This window comes from Chenopodium quinoa, unplaced genomic scaffold, assembly GCF_001683475.1.
Source record: "Chenopodium quinoa cultivar QQ74 unplaced genomic scaffold, ASM168347v1, whole genome shotgun sequence".
Taxonomy (NCBI): Eukaryota; Viridiplantae; Streptophyta; class Magnoliopsida; order Caryophyllales; family Amaranthaceae; genus Chenopodium; species Chenopodium quinoa.
This window is the reverse complement of record NW_018743669.1, coordinates 2261090-2276469: the sequence shown is the minus strand read 5'-3', so window position 1 is coordinate 2276469 and position 15380 is coordinate 2261090.

Below are 15380 nucleotides of genomic sequence, written 5' to 3'. Positions count from 1 at the left end.
AGATATGTTAAATAAACAAAAATAAAATAATTAAGGTGTATTCGAAGAACACTCATATCATGGGCAGTTGTTCCATTATTCTTTTTCACTGCTCAATAAATAAAAATTTGTTGGTACGACCAAAACTTGCTGACATGATAGTCATTGTTGGTTCAATACTTTTATCCTCAATTATTATTACTCCGTATTGTTTTACAAACAGCAACATTCCCTTAGATAATCATCAAATCCTTTCTTAGGTGGCTGTGTTTTACGGAGTTTTGAATATTCACGTCCTTGTATTCTAATACCCTATATTCCCTCATTATCAATTACAGTATCAACAACCATTACACATTTACAGTTAATTATTTATTACCAATATTATTTTTGGAATAAGGGCTGGATACACGTACTAGATTTTAATCTTACTACATCCGTTTCATATTAGTTGCAACTTTAGAATATTTTATGTCATAAATAATACTCTAAAATTGCAACTAATACGAAACGAATGTAGTATATTAATACATAAGTAGAAGATTGAGCTTTTCCCTTGCCGGAAAAAATGACTTCGGCCATCCCATCTTATAATATTAGATACGGGCTATTATTTTATCTGACCTAAAAAAAATGAAATGCGGGCTATTATTTTAATAGGAAATGTTTTTTCTCATATTAAAAAAAAATAAAAATAAAAAGGGACTACGGCATAAAAAGATGGAGCCATAGTTGGAGACACATGAGTTTGTGCTGCTTTTTTGTGGGTTGGTACAATATAGTATTTCCTTTATTTATTTAATTTTACCTCTTTCTTGTTTTTTATCTGCTGTAATAATAGTGTGTTTTGTGGGGAACCGGGTAAAAAAATTCCTATCTCTCCAATTACAATACTCGTAGTATATAGAGTACATTTTTCATGTTTCATCCTTAAAGAAAATGTGTTACTAGTGTACGACTAATAGTTTTTTCATAATACCCAGTAAGATAATTGTCCAACCCCTAAAGTTAAAGCAACAAGATATTTGTATAACTAAACTGATAAAATATTCAAAACTTACACTTTATATATAGTATATATTATGTTTATTTAATTTATACAATTATTATTAACTATATATCCGTGCATAATTTATCTAAAATGCATTCCATGCATAATTAAGAAAAGACAGAATGTATATAGCTCCTACTATGTATATACATGCATTATTACGTGTTACTAGTAATATATTTCATGCACACAATAAAATTATCTAGTTTTATTGACTAATGACTAATCACTTGCCTGATGCCTTTGCTGTTGACCTAATGTTCATTGTATACTTGACTAGGACTAGTCTAGGATTACTAAAATCATGTGTCTATTTACCAATAACAACATACATATCAAATGGTCTTATGTTAGTTATCTTTACAGTTAACCCTCCCCTTATGTTTCCTATTCGCAGCAAATTGATCCAATAATATTCACATAACTTCAAGTAGAAGCATTAAAAGACACGGTCAAGTATGAATTCAATTACTATACTAGTTAGACACTAGAATGAGAAGTATCAAGAGTAATTATAATAAATCAGCAGCTTTTTAAAAGCAGCTTGTATCTTTTTTTTTTTTTGAAAAAAAAAATAAAAAAAACTCATGAGTAGCTAGGTAAAGGAATGAATGCAACAAGGGTCCGCCATCATTATCCAAAGTAAGCATTAGATTACTCCTTACAAGGCATACCACACTATATTACTCGTACTATACAGATGTGGTGAGACTATAATGAGCTGCCTTTCCTTGAGGTGTGAATATCATGCCTTTTTAGGACAAACAAACTATATAAGCCCATTGATATTTTCCCATTGCATGCCAATATTAAATGATAGGTCACCCGTTATTTGGTTCTAAGCGCACCCAGGTTCAATCCTTGCATGCTAGTATAATTATAATTTTTTTTTGATAATCATCATCGGTTTTTAAGGCTCCGTTTGGCATATGTTATGAGCCTATGAGGGATATGGATTGTGACAAAATAGAGAGTTGGTGAAAGAGATTAATAAATTAGCGATCAAATTAGCAATAATAGTTATGGTTACGCCAAAGATAAGCTCATCAGCAAACATACATTATCTTAATGATTAAACAGCCACGCAATACTTTCAAAATAAAACATGTTAGAAAAACAAAGGCCAGGCCACTAAAATCTCATGAATATGATGAGATGATATGACGGAAAGCCAATAAAAAAGGTGGCAAGAGAAATATTGCAAAGGGACAAAAGGCGCATGATGATCTTGACCGGCCATTAAATTTTGGTAATGCAAAATTCACTGTTTACATACTTGTATTACAGAATTATACTGAAAAAGCAAAAATTAAGGGACAGAGGGAATACAAATTATTTCCTATCTTGTCTGTCTTTTTAATATTGCTCCAAGTTTCTTTCAATATTTATTTGCTTATTTTGAGTTTGTATATTAATATTGTATTATAAATTAAATGACCATAAAAGACTATTACTCTATTCTTACACACACAACACTTAACTCAATACCCCAGTATATTTTATTTTTTTATTTTTATCAAATCTATTCAGTTAAAGCTTTAAAAAGATATTGTATTTATAATACAGATCGATAAATAAAATACTTAACTATTGATCAATAAAGGCATAAAGACACATCCCGCTAACATACATAAGCTATTATCTTCAATTGCTACCTAAATCCGTCTTGGGATCTTCTATTTCTTCATTATGTCTTTTGCATATACTATATATATATTAATATATATAGACATTATTATTATCACTATACCATTTATTTTCCATAGAAATTCTCCCATAAAATCGGATTTCAAAGATGATGGAAAAAGATTGTAAGAGAGTGGCATTGGTTAATTATGAGTAATAAATGATGATCAAGGGAGACAGTTGGATTGTCATTATATGATTGTTATTGAGTTAGACAAAAGCATCGTATCACCTTTTGGATTTGTACTTATCCAATTCTTTGCTTTTTTGTTTGGTTACGATTTTCACTATTGCTTTCGGACCGAAAGCCTACTTAATCAAAATTCAATTCAGACTTAAACGTACGGCATTTTTTTTGCTTAGTCTATCATCTACACATAGTACTTGTATACGTACTTTTACATGTAATTTTAATTGCTACAGATATATTAATACAACCTCTCTTACGGAGTTTTCCCTCCGTTTTTAAATACTAGCTACATCCAATTTTTATTTCCGGCAAAAAAAAGTCAAAAAATTCAAAAATTAAAAGCTAATATCCATGCATTTGAAATTTTTTTTGAGGTTTCCAGACCTGGTGTTGAAAAGGCTTGAGAGTTTAGAGGATACATCGATCTCGGGGTCATATAATGACGTTTGGAACCATATATGATCATTATATGTTGCCATAAATGTTTGTTGTAGGCTTGAAGTAATGAAATCGGTGCAAGTTGTAAACCGGTAAATTGACCGTTTAAATGCAAATTGGATGATTCCACCCACCCAATTTGACTCCCGAGGGGTATTAGATATCATGGTAAATATTTTGGCAATTTTTATTTCCGTATGAAAAAAAGTCAAAAAATTAAAAAATTAAAGGCTAATATCCATGTTTTTTGAGAAATTTCGAAGGTTTCGGGACCAATGTAAAAAAGAGAGAGAGAGAGAGAGAGAGAGAGAGAGAGAGAGAGAGAGAGAGAGAGAGAATTTATAAGATACATATCGGGGTCAGGGTCAGGTGTCGAAAAAGCTTGATATTTTAAGGGATACATCTCAGGGTCATATAATTTCGTTTGGAACCATATATGATCATTAAATGTTGTCATAAATGTTCGTGCTAGGCTTGAATTAATAAAATCGATGCAAGTTGTAAACCGGTAAATTGGTCATTTAAACGCAAATTGGTAGTTCCACCAACCCAATCAGACTCCCAGTGGGTATTAGGGACCATGGTAAACATTTCGGCAATTTTTATTTCCGGATGGAAAAATGTCAAAAAAATTCCAAAATTAAAGGCTAAAACCGGTAAATTTGGTAAACATTCCAAAAATTTCAACTTTTTGAGATATTTTGGAGGTTTCGAGGCTCAATTTTAAAAAGTCTTGAAATTTTAGGGGATATATCTTGGGGTGACATAATGCAGTTTAGAACCATATATGATCATTATTTATTGTTATAAATATTCGTGGTAGGCATGAGTTATTGAAATCGATGCGCAAGTTGTAAAACAGTAAATTAGTCGTTTAAAGGCAAATTGGATGGTTCCACCCACCGAATTGGACTCCCGAAGGATATTAGTGACCATGGTAAATATTTTGAAAATTTTAATTTCCGAGCGAAAAAAAATAAAAAAAAATTCCAAAATTGAAGGCTTAATATCCACGCTTTTTGAGAAATTTTAGAGGTTTCGGGGCCCGGTGTCGAAAAGACATGAGATTTTAGAGGATACATCTCGGGGTCATATAATGTTGTTTGGACCCATATATGATCATTATATGGTTTCATAAATGTTCGTGGTAGGCTTGAGTAAATGAAATCGGTACAAGTTGTAAACCGGTAAACTAACCGTTTAAATGCAAATTGGAAGGTTCCACCCACCCAACTTGAATCCCAGAGGGTATTAAGGACCATGGTAAACATTTCGGCAATTTTTATTTCCGGGCGAAAAAAAAAGTAAAAAAAGTTTAACAATTGAAGGCTAATTATCCACGTTTTTTTTAGAATTTTCGAAGGTTTCGGGGCCCGATATCGAAAAGAAATGAGATTTCTGGGGATACATCTCGGAGTAATATAATGACATTTGGAACCATAAATAATCATTATATGTTGTCATAAATGTTCGTGGTTGGCTTGAGTTAATGAAATCGGTGTAAGTTGTAAACCGGCAAAATTGGTCGTTTAAAGGCAAATAAGATGGTTCCACCCACTTAATTGGAATCCCAGAGGATATTCAGCACCATGGTAAACATTTCGGCATTTTTTATTTTCGGGCGAAAAAAAGTGGAAAAAAAAAACTCCAAAATTGAAGGCAATATCCATGCTTTTTGAGAAATTTCGAAGTTTTCGGGGCCCAGTGTCGAAAAAGAAACGAAATTTTAGGGGATACATTTCGGGGTCATATAATGTCATTTGGAACCATATATGATCATTATATGTTGTCATAAATGTTCGTGGTAGGGTTGCCTTAATGAAATCGGTGCTAGTTGTAAATCAATAAATTGGTCGTTTAATGGCAAATTGGATGGTTCCTCCCACCCAATTGGAATCCCAGAGGGTATTAAGGACCATGGTAAAACTTTCGGGAATTTTTAATTTCGGGCGAAAAAAAAGTCAATAAATTCAAAAATTGAAGGCTAATATCCACACTTTTTGAAAAAAATTGGAGGTTTCCCTTTCGAAAAGAATTGAGATTATAGGGGATACATCTCGGGGTCATATAATGCCGTTTGGAACCATATATGATCATTATATATTCTCATAAATGTTCGTGATAGGCTTGAATTAATGAAATCGGTGCAAGTTGTAAACCGGTAAATTGGCCGTTTAACGGCAAATTTGATGGTTCCAGTCACCCAATTAGACTCCCAGAGGGCATTAGAGACCATAGTAAACATTTCGGAAATTTTTATTTATGGGTGAAAAAAAAGTGAAAAAGTTCCAAAATTAAAGGCATTATCCACACTTTTTGAGAATTTTTGAGGTTTCGAGACCCGTTGTCGAAAAGTCTTGAAATTCTAGGGGATATATCATGGGGTCATATAATGTCGTTTGGAACTATCTATGATCATTATTTGTTGTTATAAATGTTCATGGTAGGCTTGAACTAATGTAATCGGTGCAAGTTGTAAGCCGGTAAATTGATCGTTTAAAGGAAAATTGGATGGTTCCGCCCATCCAATTGTCTCCCGGAGAGTATTAGTGATCATGGTAAACATTTCGGAAATTATTATTTCTGGGCGAAAAAAAGTAAAAAAAAAAAAAATCTAAAATTGGAGGCTAATATTTCTTTTTGAGAAATTTCGAAGGTTTCGGGTCTCGGTGTCGAAAAGAAATGAGATTTTAGGGGATACAGTTCGGGGTCATATAACGCCGTTTGGAACGATATATGATCATTATATGTTGTCATAAATGTTCGTGGTAGGCTTGACTTAATGAAATCGGTGCTAGTTGTAAATCGATAAATTGGCCGTTTAAAGGCAAATTTGATGGTTCCTCCCACCCAATTGAACTCCCAGAGGGTATTAAGGACCATGGTAAAACTTTCTGCAATTTTTATTTCCAGGCGAAAAAAGTCAATAAATTCAAAAATTGAAGGCTAATATCCACGCTTTTTGAAAATTTTTGGAGGTTTCCGAGCCCGGTGTCGAAAAGAATTGAGATTTTAAGGGATACATCTCGGGGTCATATAATGCCGTTTGGAACCATATATGATCATTATATGTGGTCATAAATGTTCGTGGTAGGCTTGAATTAATTAAATCGGTGCAAGTTGTTAATCGGTAAATTGGTCGTTTAAAGGCAAATTGGATGGTTCCACCCACCCAATTGAACTCCCAGAGGGTATTAAGGACCATGGTAAAACTTTCTGCAATTTTTATTTCCAGGCGAAAAAAGTCAATAAATTCAAAAATTGAAGGCTTAATATCCACGTTTTTTGAAAATTTTTGGAGGTTTCCGAGCCCGGTGTCGAAAAGAATTGAGATTTTAAGGGATACATCTCGGGGTCATATAATGCCGTTTGGAACCATATATGATCATTATATGTGGTCATAAATGTTCGTGGTAGGCTTGAATTAATTAAATCGGTGCAAGTTGTTAATCGGTAAATTGGTCGTTTAAAGGCAAATTGGATGGTTCCACCCACCCAATTGGACTCCAAGAGGGTATTCAAGACCATGGTAATCATTTCGACAATTTTTATTTCCAGGCAAAAAAAAATTCTAAAATTGAAGGCTAATATCCATGCTTTTTGAGAAATTTCGAAGGTTTCAGGCCGGTGTCTAAAAGAAATGGATTTTAGGGGATATACCTCGGAGGTCATATAATGCTTTTGGGAACCATAAATAATCATTATATGTTGTCATAAATATTAGTGGTAGGCTTGAGTTAATGAAATCGGTGCAAGTTGTAAACCGGTAAATTGGTCGTTTAAAGGCAAGTTGAATGGTTCCACCCACCCAATTGGACTCTGGGAGGATATTAGGGACCATAGTAAAAATTTCGGCAATTTTAATATCCGGGGAAAAAAAGTAAAAAAAAATATTCCAAAATCGATGTCTAATATCCATGCTTTTTGATAAATTTCGAAGGTTTGGGGCCCAGTGTCGAAAAGAAACGAGATTTTAAGGGAACGATCTCGGGGTCATATAATTCCGTTTAAAATAATAAATAATCAGTATATGTTGTCATAAATCTTTGTGGTAGGCTTAAGTTAATGAAATCGGTGCAAATTGTAAGCCGGTAAATTGGCCTTTTAAAAGCAAGTTGGATGGTTCCACCCACCCAATTGGACTCCTAGAGGGTATTAGGGATCATGGCAAATATTTCGGCAATTTTTATATCCGAGCGATAAATAATAATAATAATAATAATAATAATAATAATAATAATAATAATAATAATAATAATAATAATAATAATAATAATAATAATAATAATAATAATAATAATAATAATAATAATAATTCCAAAATAGAAGTTTAATATTCCTGCTTTTTGAGAAAATTCGAAGGTTTCGGGCCTGGTGTCGAAAAGAAATGAGATTTTAGGAGATACATCTCGGGGTCATATAATGTTGTTTGGAATCATAAATAATCGTTGTATGTTGTCATAAATGTTCGTGAAAGACTTGATTTAATGAAATCGGTGCAAGCTGCAAACAGGTAAATTGGCCGTTTAAAGGCAAGTTGGATGGTTCCACCCACCCAATTGAACTCTCGGAGGGTATTCGGTACCATGGTAAATAATTCGACAATTTTTTATCCGGGCGAAAAAAAAGTCAAAAAATTCAAAAATTAAAATCTAATATCCACGCTTTTTGAGAAATTTTGAAGGTTTCGGGGCCTGGTGTCGAAAAGGTTTGAGATTTTAGGGGATACATCTCGAGCTCATATAATGTAGCTGGAACCATATTTATGTTGTATAAATGTTCGTGGTAGGCTTGAGTTATTAATAACGGTGCAAACTGTTAACCGGTAAATTGGTCTTTTAAAGTCAAATTGGATGGTTCCACCCACCCAATTGGGCTCGCAGAGAAGGTATTAGGGACTAGGTACACATTTCACCAATTTTAATTTACGGGCAAAAAAGGCCAAAAATTTCCAAAATTAAAGAGTAATATGCACACTTTTTGAGAAATTTTGAAGGATTCGGGGCCTGGTATCGAAAAATCTTGAAATTTTAGGGGATATATCTCGGGATCATATAATGCTGTTTGGAACCATAAATAATCATTATATGTTGTTATAAATGTTCATGGTAGGCTTGAGTTAATGAAATCGGTGAAAGTTGTAAACCGGTAAATTGGTCGTTTAAAGGCAAATTGGATGGTTCCACCCAGCTAATTGGACTCCTAGAGGATATTAGGGACCATGGTGTATAAATGAGGGACAAAGCGAGTACAACACATAATATCGAGAACCAACAATAAAAGGACAATATGATATTGAATCATTTGAATGCATCCACTGATCCACCATTGTACTTGGTATATAAATACTACCTCCGTTACAGGTTATGTGCAACGATTTGACATAAAGCAGAAAGAGAAAATGTCTAATCGATGCACATAACCTGTAACAGAGGTAGTATATACTTCGTGAGCGTGAGTTTTTTTTTTTTTTTTTTTTTTTTTTTTTTTTTTTTTTTTTTTTGAGGGGAAGTTGGAATTTATTTACCTTTATTTTGGATATAAGTTGAGATCATATAAAAACCAGATTACGAGATAGTGCAAGGCTGCAAGCAATATATACTACGTAGTAGTGGTAAACTGGTAACATAATTTCATAGCTTTGTTACACTCATAATACTACGTATGATTTTATAGTATGAGGTCCAGCTGATAACTTAAACCAAGCTGCAAATTCTGCGTTGTAATTGGGCTTTGGGCCACAAACAACAATCTTGATGGGTACGGTAATATTGGCAAATATCTTTGGGCCCAAATTATTACCTCAATTAAAATGGGCTATTTGGCTTTTGCTGGGCCACAGTTCAGTTTTAAGTTGCTATTTTCGTTGTGTTTGGTGCATTTGTCAATTTTTTCTTTTTTACATATTTTTTAGTACAAAGAGTACTTAATAAATAAATAACAAATTACAATATAAGAGAACTAAACAAAGAAACTAAAAACAACCAAACACACCTAGCTAAACACATGCACTTTAAGAAATACCTTGTGTATAATGGCTGAGCCAATACACTCAAACCAACCTAAATACAAAGTATGCCACTTACCGGTTCATTTGTCACTTGTGACCACTATAATCGATTTATTTGTTATGATTCTTTTGAACAAGGTAGCAACTATTTTTTTGAACAAGATATATGTAAATGCCATCTCATACCAAAAACTTTTGTATACATCTAATGTACAATAATACTACTATACATCGGGCTAACTTTTGTTAAATTTAAGGTAACATTTACACTTTTTTGGGTAACTTTTACCAATAAAGCATAAATAATTTTTATTTATACGGTATATACTAGATAACTTTTATATATCAAAGGATAATTTTTACCATCCCATTTTAAGATAACTTTATAGTGGATGTATTTTTTAAAATGTTTATAATCTCATATTGTCTTTGGCTCATTAATCTTTAGATTCTTTACCATAACATTTCATTCGTTCATTTGCAACAAAAAACAAAACAAACAAACAAAAATAAGAAGAAAAAAAAATCTCATCCCTGATTTACTTGTTCAAAATAAGAAATTTTTTCATCATACTGGGCTACATATTAAAAAAAAACATATTCTAAAAGACTTCAAGTCCAACAATTAATGATTGCTTTAGAGTTATATATATATATAGATGCCAAACTTTAACATATATGCGAAGTACTTCCTATTAATTTATACTAGTAACATCGAGCATAGCTCATACTCCATAGTAACTATTTACCCCCCCCCCACACACACACACACACACAAAAAAAAAATGTATAACAAGTTTTTTTATCATAGGGCTTTTAAAATCAGCCTTAAGATTTTTTTTTTAAAAAATAAAATAATTTTAGCTAATTAATAAACGCCCTAGATTATTCCATTTCCATGAACAAAATCAACTAATAAATAGGGCATTATTTGGACATTACCTGTAAAGCGGATATAAACCAAAAAAAAAAACCCAATTTTTTTGTTTCAAAATCTAGACTCTAATATACGTACTTCGTATTGTATTAACCTGCAATATATACACTAACTATGATTGATTACACAGCCTTTAAAGATAACATAGCCTTTTAAAAAGGTTAGGCATCATAGTATGACGATAAGCTATTTTAACACTTAACCATGTCATTAGCACTTTAAAAAATACTTAATTTATTGAGTTGTTGATGACTTGATTTGCATGAGCTGCCATTGTGACGCGTTACATCTTCACAAATCATTTAAAGTTGTGCATATTCTTATTATAATATTAGAATAATATAAAAAATAATAATTGTTGTTGGACCGATCGTAGCACAAAGTAAACTAAAAATTTTAAAGAATAGAGACGTATGAAATAAAATGTTATTATCCTATCTTTTTCAAGATCTAAAATGATTATAATTCTTATTATTATTGTAATGAAAGAACTAGTTTGTTCTATACAAGACATGATTTGCCTATGCTTTCTGAAGCACACAATGTTTCCTACACTAAGTACCAAAACTACTTGGACATGCATTATTTATCTTTATTAATTTACTTATTAATTAAATTAAACAAATGCATTATAATAATATGCATGTGTGTGTGTGAGAGAGATCAAGAATATATAATTAATGAATAGTAATTAAATTGATGAGATGTATGATAAATTGGATAGCTAGATAATTATATTGTACAATATCATTTTTTTTTTTTATACTTTATATAAATGTGACAAATCTTTCTTTATTTTAGGAAGATATACTACGTAGAAAGTCACATCTATTTCTTTCAAATGTATATTTAGAATGATAGTGGCAATGGATAGCTTTTGCAATCTTCCCTTTTTCTATATAATAATAACTAACAACAATATTTTTCCTTCGTCTTATTTTATGATGTGATCCAACATGTAGTGCATTAGTGGCTTTAGTGCACAGCTAGATAATATAGTAGGACCCTAGTCAATGCAAAGTATAGCCATTTATAATATTTTGTTGTCGGCATATACATGTTCTCTTAAAATTACAACAATTAGACTTTATATTACTCATTTTTTTTTAATACTTCATAGCTTTTTTGATAGCTAGAAGAATTATACTAATGTAAATACATTTAAATATTATTAGGTGAAATATTGTTGGAATAATCCATGCATATCTATAAATTAATGAGTCTGATAAACGGGTCTGGGTCACACCCGTCACAACTGTCCACTTTATACGACTAAGGAGGTTCCACCTGGCAATGAGGGGAGCCTTATAAAGTGGACACGACTTTCTCTTTTTCTTCAATGTGGGATACACATCCCAATATTTCTCTTCACTTTTATATTCTTTTAATGGGACAACACTTTCACTCACATGTGGGTTTTCTCATGGGCTCAACAGCGGCTTTTTAAAAGTTATGATTATCACTTAGGTCAAAGCTGTGTGTGTTGAGTGTTGACAACATAATAGTCAAACTTTTGTTTTTGGTGTTTAGAGAGCCACAAGGGCAGGGGTGAGAATCGACCCAGGACCTCATAGAATCGGGAGGGAAGCTCTAATCACTTGAGGTATCCCTCACTCTCATAGTCAAACCTTTGTAATTGTAGGAAAATTGAATAAATACTATTTAGAATTTAATTGTCTAAATTAAATGAAGAAAAATAAACAACTTTTTTTTTTCCATTATTACCAAAGTTATATTACAAGTCAAGGAAAGCATACCTTTAGCTTCCAGAATTCCCCCCCTTCACTCTCAAAGAAGTTCGAGCATATCTACGAGTACCTTTTAGGAATTCTCCCTCTACGTAGATCATAAATACCAAATTTACAAGTCAAGAAAGGCATATTAAATTACAACTCATGTTATTTTTTAGGCTTTTGATCTTGATTAATTAGTTAGTGCTTAACCATAATAACTAATAATATGGAGAAATCCATATAATCTACAACTGATTTTTATCTAGCAAATAGTTTTGTACATTGTCAACCAAGCTTAGTGAAATTCTACTTTTCATTACAATTTCCCGTTAATTAATTAACCAAACAATTAACACCTTAGTCATGTTAAACACATATTTTATATAACTAATCTTCATTTTTATTGGTGGATGTATTTAGTTTATACTTCAATAATATAATAATTTTTCTCAACTTTTTTTTAGAATACGTAAACTAATATGGGACAAAAAGGAAATACTACGTAGAATATAAACCATCCCCAAGATTGTTTCAATATTAATTTCGGAGAATATTTCATTTTTTTTTTGAGTCAAGATATTTATTTACTCCGTAGTTAAATACACTACGCCTTTTTTTGTTGTTCTAATTAAATGCTTTACAAGATTAAAAGCCTATTTTGTAGCTATGTGGGCACCTGAGAAAAATATAGGCCGGCTGTTAACCTCATCGGCAATACTTTTATGTCGTTGGAAGGCAGTCTACTTTTGTGCTCAGATTTATGTTGTGCTTTTAATTATTGGTTTCTTGTTTAGTTGTTTTGATGATCACATACATAATTGAAATTGCAACATTTGTTTTTGGTAAAATGCTTAGACCTTAGATGCTACTCCATTATTGCTTCTATGTTAGTTTGATGGGAATACAAAATACGTCTTGTTAACACACATTTTTAACTGTTGTCACTCATAATATCTGTATCCTCTAATATTAAACCACGTCAACTAATTTCTATCCTTTTTACTATGTTTGTTCATAAAAATATTTTTATGACTAAAAATTTACGTAATATTCACAGGTGGGAATGACATAAACCCTACTAGCCATCCCTAGAAAAACAAAGTTTTTGAAAAGATATTGGATAATTGTGAATGTCCGAGGAGCTTTTCTCCATAGATGAACCCCTCTATCTAGCAACCTTGAATTTGGTACAAAACTACAAACAAGTCTAGACGTGCTTATTGCATTACAGCTACATTTCAACGATTACATTACAACCAATTAAACAGTAATTACAGTTAATTAGCATCATCATATATGATTTGATACGTAATCTGTCATTATTAGCAGCAAATGGAGAGCTAAATTAAAAATTAATGTGGACAAAATATGGTTAGTGGATCATATCAATCTTGGCCCCTATGTAGACATGAATTTTATGACTACAACTACAAAGATAACTAGCGCACCTAACAATGTAACAACCCTTGTCCCCCTCCTAATTTTTTAAGTTTACATATTTATGGTGCAATCGCTCATTTTTAATATTATAATTAATATGCAACCAATAAAGAAGGAAAGAAGTATTTTACAATAAGTTATACTTTTATTAGTGTGAGCATAATAGCCCTACCAAGACATAAATCAACATGCTACATATTACATGATCTTATGCATGTGAGAATACAAAATGACCTCAGAATTAGGGTTTAACACGTTTGCATGAATAAAAACACTATATTTTAGTAGAGAAACTTAAAAGATATTGCATGTTCATCATCCCAACAAGCTCAACAATTAGACTTGATCAGCTAATTACAAGTATGGTACGACGACCTTCTAATTAAGAGTGTCCTCTAAATAAAATCCATGGAGCTTAATGACAATGACATGAAACTATCACATGCGGCTATCGTAAACATGTTTTAATTTGTCTTTTGAAATATGTAAACTTCGTTTGTTTTATAAAACACTAGTTTCTTATTATCCTATACAAAATGTCCTACATTGATGAAGAGAAAATAATCGACTAAACAAACTTTATAAGGTTAATCAAGGAGGTACTCCTTTGTTATTTATTGATTTTCAGAAGAAATTTTGCATGGATATAACTATATTTATATATATATATATTCCGTACAACATGAGTTATAATATACGAATATATAGTAGCACAATACAAATACGAACACTAGTTTTTAAGGATTTGCATGTTTACTTCTTAATTAAATGAAAGCTAAGTATATATTTTCTTGGTTAACAAATCAAAGAAAAGAAATTTGGACTGCTGTATTTCAAATTTTCAACGGAATTGAATGTAATTAATAATTGCGCAGCAATATGAAGTATGGATATATATTGATCCCAAATATGCGGACATGGTCGGACAGTATACTCTGATCAGCCCACTCTCCTCTGATGGAATGAAAATAATGTATGAAATGACCATATTATAATATCATCTTGTACTGGTTTTAATACTTACTAGAATTCATCAAATTAAAGTTCTCCACCACCGTACAATCGGTGCACTACATATTATCATTTGATGATTATGGTTATGATTTTATGAATAAAGTTCCGTCATGCACTAACATTATAAAAACATATGGTAGTCGTTTTTCAAAAGATTATTATAAAATTTTCAAATTATATGATTGCATTATAGATCAAATATGGGATGATTAGATCTATAGAAGAGTATGGGATTGGAGATGCAAACAAATTGTTAGTTTTAGTGTAGATGCATCATCATAAATGCATGCCGCATATATATGGGTCATGGGAGGGTGTATGTAGGACTTTGGAGCTCCATTTATGTGTGCATGTTTAATTTCTAGCTAATTAATAAGCTAGTCAAGGAAGACTAAGCAATATTGGTAAACCTTTTCATGGAAGTTAAGGGTGTACGAATGAACTATAAGACAAACAAAGTAACAAGCATAATCAAACAAAGTTTTCTCTTATTAATGAATGTCTCAACCAAAACATGAATAATAAGAGTCCGATAATAGTACAAAACTCAACTTAACATCTTGATTATATAACATGTTAACATATGAAAGAAAAAATAAATGGTAAATGATTTTTTTTTTTTTTTTTTTTATTGAACTTTATAATCACGTTTTCATATGTATATGTATCAAGTTGTACAACATCAATATCTTATCAAAAAAATATTCATAGAAGAACAATAATAATGGGAGAATTTTTTTATTTTTTTTGAAAAAAAAGGTTGAGTGAAAGGGCTAAAAAAATCATATTCTGAAAATGATAAACAATCTAACTCAAAGGGATGATGGGTGAGTTTTCAAGCATACGAGGTAAGCTACAAGTCGAAGAGGTTACTTAAGGGCCTTTCAAAAGAGGTTCAAATC